Source organism: Tupaia chinensis, unplaced genomic scaffold (assembly GCF_000334495.1).
Source record: "Tupaia chinensis unplaced genomic scaffold, TupChi_1.0 Scaffold140508_1, whole genome shotgun sequence".
NCBI lineage: Eukaryota > Metazoa > Chordata > Mammalia > Scandentia > Tupaiidae > Tupaia > Tupaia belangeri.
The window spans coordinates 617,522-625,515 of NW_006200383.1; positions in this window are offsets into that span (position 1 = coordinate 617,522).

Consider the following 7,994-nt stretch of genomic DNA (forward strand, 5'->3'; position numbering starts at 1 on the left):
AAGAGAGAAAGTGAGAAAGCAAGCCGCCAGGTCTGGGACTTGTACTACAGTCAGCTATGTGGGAATTCAGTGCCTTTATCCACCACATTACCAAGAAATAAATTAATAAAGCTTTTACTGAAATTTTTCTCTTTTAAAAACTTCTATATTATGCTTTCTATTAAAATAAGAAAAACATAAAAATGATTGAATAGTTACCATTTAACTTTCACATGCCTGAGAATTAGCATTTAGGTTCATCTCCATAAAGCCTTTGATAGATAACCCATTCTAGAATTTGGTTTTGTAACTTATGATCAACCTCAAAGAAGTATGGATATAAAATAATTATTTTTGACTTGTATTAAATTTGCTGTTACTAATGTGTCTTCCACAAATTTAATATAAAAGGAAGAACTAAACACTTGAAGCAAATTGGTCTCACCTATAAACTTATACTTGCTAACATCTCAAAATGTCCCAAATTAAAACAACATGAAAGGAAAATGGAAATAGTTATACAGTATACTGCAGTACATGGAGGAAGAGGTGCTCATGGACAGAACTGTGAAGACAGGACTGAGAGAGTCTCATTTGCCAAGGTTGCCCTAGGCCCAAGGTCCTAAGGGAAACCTATTGAGAAGTTCTGCTTTGAAACACGTGTCAGAAAGTAAGTAGCATAAAACTGTGAAGGTAAATTTGGTGGTAAAATATGTGTGTGCATGAGAGAGAAAGCACATACATTGAAATTGGATGAATGGAGTCACAGAAATTCATCTTTCAGCAGTGCCTTCCAAGTACTGTCTAGACTTGTTTTCTACAGAAAAATTGTGTACAGAGGGCTTATCCCTCCCTCTGCTTACCCCTCCCTCATACAACCTCCAATTTCAAATGTCCATGTTTATCAGAATAGCCTCATTGTTTTTATTGACAAACTCTCAGCAGGGTATACTGATTTACCCACTGAGGTTGAAAGCAAACTAATAGGCAACCCCTAGGCACTTAAGAACACACATTTATAGGTTTATAATCTCTTCATTTTCTTTCTGGATTCATTTATTGATAAACTTGTCTGCACTAAGAAAGTAGCTGTTGAGGGTCCAGCAGGTTGCTCAGTTGTTAAGGCACTGCACTCCCACGTGACTCACTGCAGTTCAAGTCCCAGATCCAGTGGCTTGAAACTCATGCCAGGCACATGTGTATGAATGCCCCAAATCTAAGAAAGAGAAAGGATTGCAGTGTGGCCATCCTCCGAGGGGGGTGATTTCTCACTTCCTCTCTCACAGTCTCTCTCCAGTGAGCACATGCACTCTATGGCAAAAATCAAAAAAAAGAAAATAGTTATTGAAATTCACATCTTGAAGAGTAATAGATGAGTTTATAGCCTTTTTTCTATTAGTGAACAGAAAAGATTCGTTAAGAGAAAATACACTCTAGAAACCTTCCAAATGTAGGAAATGATAATTAGGATAAAACCGACCTTACTTTTTTTTTTCAAACCAACCTTACTTTAAACAACATAATGCCCTCTCTCTGTCTCTCTTTTTCTTTCTATGTCTTCTTTATTTGGTTGCTAAATTTAAAACTATATTTTAAAAAGTCCTGTGCAGCATAACAGGAGATGAGAAATTTATTGACCACTTATTTCTCATTCAAGATATAAATTGTTATTCAAGAGGATTTAAGACTTTTTAACATCAGTGAGTTAGGGAGTTATTGCTATGGATCTCCTATAAAGTCCAGAGTAGTAATTTCAAACTATTTTCTCTGAAATTTATGAAAATTTTCATACTTTCAAAATATTTTTATATGTGTATCAGTTATTAAAATTATAATAAAATCAATGTTAGCCCCCAAAGTATTTTACAGATAGTCATAAAGCAGAAACTACTGATATCTTGTTTCATTTGTACCAAAAATTCTATCTTGTCACTTTTATCTTCTCAATGTCCTGTGGTTATTAGGCAATAGTAACAGCTACCATTTCAACTTATCACCAGAAGATTTTCTAGATCCTGTGATCTAGGAAAAGTAATTATATTACATATTTACGTGGTGCTATAGTTTGAATTTGTCTCTTCCAGAATTAACATGTTGCCAATTTAATAGTATTAAGAAATGAGGCCTTTAAGAGGCGATAAGGTCATTAAGGTTTCTCCCTCCTTCATGGGGCTAATGTCTGATAAAGAAGCATCGCAGAGCCTCTGCTAGCTTGTACTTCTGCTTTCTGGTATGTAAAGATGAAACCGGTGTCAGAACAGCTGCTGGGATTTTCTTCTTGGACTTTCCAGCCTCTGGAACTATGAGACATAAGTTTCTGTTAATTATAAATTATACAATTTGTGCTATTTTGTTGTAGCAGTACAAACAGACTAAGACAGGTGGTTGGTTATACTACTGTAACCATCATACAAACCCTCCAATTTCAAATGTCCGTGTTTATCAGAATAGCCTCACTGGTTTTATTGACAAATCCTATAATAAATATGTGCTATATACTTGAATTTATAGAACAAATTTGTGCTAATAAAATGCTATCATTTTTACTTTCAATTATGAGAGCTTATTGTAAGGTTTTATTTACATAAATCATTTTTGCAGTTTACAACACTCCACAAGTAAAATAGATGTTTTGGGAAACATATTTGTTTTCCAGATATAGAATTGCAATAGAAAATTGCTTTCTGAAAGTTTGTACTTGGTAGGTAAAATAGTCTCCCAGATAAACTTTGCTGATGCAGAAATTATTATTATTATTATTATTATTTGGTATAAGAAGAGAGCAATTCTCTTTCACCTGTGAGGAATACAATTGGTTGACACCTTCCAGCCACAGCACCTGTGACAATACACACTGTGTAGCATTTGTCCAAAGCCAATCTTTCCTTGGGAGGCCCAACCAATGGCTGAGTCTAGGGTGGTCTATGGGTGGACTCAGAGATACCCACGGGGTCAGTTGAAATTTTGTCAGATCTGCCTAATCTTGCCTTCTTCTTTCTTTCTTTTTTCTTTTCCCATTGCCCATAGGTCACATGCATTCACCAGAGAGACAGAGAGTAAGAGCAGGAGAAGGAGAGAGCACTCCCCAATAGGGCACAGTCATGCTGCAATCCTTTCACCTCTCTCTCCATCCCATTGGGATTTGGGGAACACATGCACGTGCACCTCGTATGGTTCTCCAGGCTTTTAATTTCCCTGTTTATTTTTTATTCTTTTTTACTTACTTTTACTTCTTTTTTAATTTCCAGATGATATGTACCCTCACCAGAGAGATGAGAGAGAAGGAGAGAGAAAGCACTCCCCAAGGCAGTGTGATCATTCTGCAATCCCTTCTCCTACATTTCTCTATACTGTCAGGATTTTTTTGCTTGCATGCACACATGCACGTGCATCTCGTGTGCTTTTTATGCTGCAGGGTTGGAACTGAACCTTGGTGGGCTATGTAGGATATGGTTTTCCTTAACCACTAGTCTACTGGACAGGTCCTATCTATTTAAAATTTTTATATATTTCCAACTTCAAATAGTTTGAAATCATGGATACTTCCCCATACTTGACTCTCCTATCTATATGCTGTATCTCCAAGAAGATACCTTTCTTATCCATTAATTCTGGGTTTAGATTAAACTAGACTTTGGAACAATCAGTTGGATCAGAGATCATATCTGGAGAAAAACTAAGCACCTACAGTCGTATGTTTTGAGGAGTAAATTTGACCACTTCTTAATTCTGATCCATTCCGTTGAGATGGATGAGACACCTCTCCAGTTCTCCAGGCTTAAACTTGGACATATTTTATATGCAGGTTACTTGCTTGGCTCCTGTCATTTTGTGGCTCTCGTTTTATGGTAATCTGCATGAGGTTAATTGGGGACAAATTCCTTTCCTCTACCCTGTTCTTTACTGGGAGGATATAATCAAGATGATTACTTACATACTGATTTTGTTTCCTTAGTATCAACTTCCTAAGCAAATTTATGTCAGTGATAATAAGCATAAACATCCCTTCTTTACATGGATTTTATATTAGTCTTCACCTTTTTGTTTGGTGGAACTAAGATACTTAAAACAGAGACAAAACAAAATACAAAAATTCAAAAAACAGTAACTAAAGAACTTTTATGGATGTGCTATGAAGAAAGCGCTCAATGAATCAAGATGAAATAGGATCTGGAGCCATTTTACTTATTTTCATGTTGAAATGTTCATAAGCATTTTATCACTATCTATGTACAACTTAAAAAGTGCTTTTCATGCATTAAGTTAGGAAATATTTATATTTAATAAAAATTTATGATATATAGACTGTCAATAACTGTGTGTGCATATATGTGCGTAAGCATGCAGATGTGTATATGTGTTTGTTTGTTATTTTTTAAGTCTTTAATCTTTATTCAGTGAGGGAAAATCCTTTAAAGGTTGCAATTTCATTTTTGCTAAGTGGAGTACTGAAAACTACATACCCGCATTCTTTGTTATGGCATAAAAAGATCTTAGGTTTTTCTGTCTGCATGATGTAATTCTTTAGGTAGTTGGCAAAACACACTGCCCATTCAGCAATTACGCAATTCCCTCCTGCAACAAATGCGGTCATTGTGTCTTTATTCTTAGGCTTATTACACTGAGTTAAGAGGATTAATCTACTGGTGGAACTCTATTATTCTCTATATTAGGTCAGAAAAAAAGATTAGTTTTGCATAGAAAAATTACAAGGCAGTAGCCACATTTGATACTTTTCCCCTGTTATAATTAAGCTATGTCCTGGATACTAAGGAATAAATAACATAGAAATAATATATTAATAATGAATAATATATATGTCAATAATATGTAATCAATAAATAATAATCACATGTTATTATATAATTTTGTTAATTTTGAAGTTGAAGTATGTCCTAATGTCTGGCACTTAGTGCCCAACCTTATTCAACTTAATCCTCTTACGCCTCATTTTTCTCATTCATGTCTCTTGTGAGACAAGAGACGAGACATTCATTTCTTCTACTAAACATGTATGTATACTCAAATATACTCCATTAGAAAAAGAACATAACGGCTTCATGTGACTGTGCCCCGGATCCTAACAGGATGAGGAAATGGAGTAGGGATTGTGGCATGACCATGCCCCCTGGAGGCAGAGGGTGCTTTTTCCCTCTGTCTATGTCTCCTTGTCTCTCTCTGGCAGTTCTATAATATGTGCCTATTGGCTACTTAACGCGAAAGAAACAAAAAATAAAATCATTATTTTTTTAGCCCAGGATCCAATTTATGATTACTTAAAGGAGTAAACTAAAATGAACAAATGAAACATGTATATTTATGATGTAGAAGTTCTGCTAATTCATTTGGCCATTTAATAAATATTGTTCACCTCTTGGTGGTACGGGCTACTCTTAAAAAGTTCAATATAGTGTCCAACAGGTGGCATGGTGGTTGAGGCACTGGACTCCCACATGGCTGATGGTACTTCAAGTCCTGGACCTGGCAGCTTAATTTCTCACTTTCTCTCTCTCTCTCTGTCTCTGTCTGGTGAGCACTTGTTCTCTATAGCACATTTAAAAAAGAATAATGATAATAAATAAAATTAAATAGGTAATTCTTAAAAAAATAGTTCAATATAAACATGGGACTTGACAAAGTCATAGGCTGTTATCTTTCTCCAAAATATTTGAATTGCATTTGCATCTTTTCTAGATTCTTTTCTTACTATTTTCATCCTCCCTGACGATTTCCATTATTGCCAAAGTACCAGTAGCACTCAAGTTTATATCTGGGAGTTAGATCCCTTTCCAGAGCCCCAGATTTATGTAGCCAACTCTCTAAGAGTCATTGCATACTTTGTTTTACTGCAAGAACTTTACAGTCAATAAATACATTAGCGAAATAATTTTGTTTCTCCAAACTGCTTTTTCCATCCATATACTCAAATCAGCCAATTATTGTCACTATCAAAGACCCAATTGTTCAAATAACTGGAAATTACCCTGAACTCTCACTTTTCTATTACAACCATATCCAAATATTCCCTGATTTCTGCCAAGGTAATCATCTTTACACCTTTAAAACTTTTCCCTTCTACTCTATGTCACATACTATTTAAGTAGTCTACTATATGTCCTCCCAAACCCTAGACTTTCTTCCTCTAACCTCTTCTTCATGCAGGCATCAAATTATTCTTTCAAAAATGTGTGCTTGTCCATGTATGCCCTATGAAGAAAAATGTCAGCAGTGTTTTGCTCCCGAAAGTCGTATCTAAACTTCTGAGCTCTACTTACTTCTACAACCATTTCTAGCTTTTGTATCTCGACTTTTGTGTTCCAGCTGCCTTCAACTATTTGCTTTCTGAATTTTGTCATTTTTCTGACTTCACATGACACATAGCTGCTTGATCTGCATTTATTATTTTTGTATATCTTGACCCTTGACAAATTTTTTGTTTATCCTTTAGCTTGACAATTCCCCAGATTAACAACTCCCCAAAAAGTATCATTCTCAGAGTTTCACAAATTCTTCTTGTCCTTTTTTTAAATGGCCATTTTATTTCTTAGTCACACCTCTTATAATCCTCGTAGACTGTGAACAATGCACAGGTTTTATTGTAGAGTCTTGTAGCATGTGATTTGTGGAGGGAGGAAGTCTTGACTCCACTCTGCCTCTTTGAGCTTGGACAAGGTACTTATCCATTTTAAAAATGGGAAGACTCTAACTCCTTAGTTATAAAGAGGAAATACAAAGGTGAGAAACCTGTATGTCAATATCTATTTAATATGCCAGGTTTAAGTAAATTTTTACAAACTTATTATTTGCAATGACTTTTTGCATTTACATTATAATTGCTTTGTAAGAGACTTGTATTGATAGAGATGACTTTTGTCCTTGCCATTAACATATTCAGTTATTTATATTAATTTAGGTCTAATTTTTACTAGAAGCTGTTTATATTCAAAATATTTCCACTGAACTGGTATTCGATCCAAAATAAATAATAGCAGAGAAGGAAACTACGTGAAGTTATAAAGCCTTTTTCTATCAGCAGAGTTCCCTATCATCCCAACAGCTTAAATATTTTCATTTCTGGCACTGCATAAAACTTTTCTTTGGTATGGAAGACTGAATATGACTTTAAAAAGTTATTTTATCAATATTTATCTTCTAGCATTTCTAGAATCCAATGTAGTAAATATTAAAAAAAAAACTTCTTTCTACTGTTGATGATATTAAATAAAAGAACTCTTTAGAAAGAGTATTCTTTCCTCAGAATAGTAACTGATATGGGACCAGCAGTTAGCGTAATGGCTATGTCGCTGGACTCCCAAGTAGTCAATCGCGGTTTGCATCCTGGATCCAGTGCTTGCCCAAGATCCCCAGAGGAGAATGGAGGAGAAGGGATTGTGGCATGCCCATCCCCCCTGGGGGGGTGATTTCTCGCTTTCTGTCTCTCTGTCTCTCTCTGTCTGTCTGGCGAGCGCATGTGCCCTATAGTGAAAATCTCTCCAAAAAAAAAAAAAAAAAAGAAAAAAAGAATAGTAACTGATATGTAATAGGTATTTAACAAATGGTACATAAAATGAGAAGGATAATGCTAAGTATAATTTCAGTATACTGGAAACTTAACTCAGAGTCTGACAAATTGCAGGTGTTTCAATAAATAAACAAGAGATTAAGTGAATGAGTGACTGAGTTAAATGAAAAAATTAAATCAAATTAGTGACTGCATACTGGTTGTTCATCAGAGTTACTTGTAGAACAATTTTTAAGATGGCAAATAAAGGTAAATTGTTTCTAGTTAATCTGCTAATATAGCCTTTAACTAGAAGTAGTTTTTAAATAGCAAAACAAACTGATCTCTTTTTTTTTTTAGAATATTATTACTATCAGGAAAATTTGTGTGTTTTTTGTTTTAATAAATGAGTAAATTGCCATTGCAATAGCTTTAGTTACCAAAATAACTACCTTACATTATCAATAAAATTAATATTTCAATCTCTCTTTTTCCTCACTGCTTTATTTCTCAA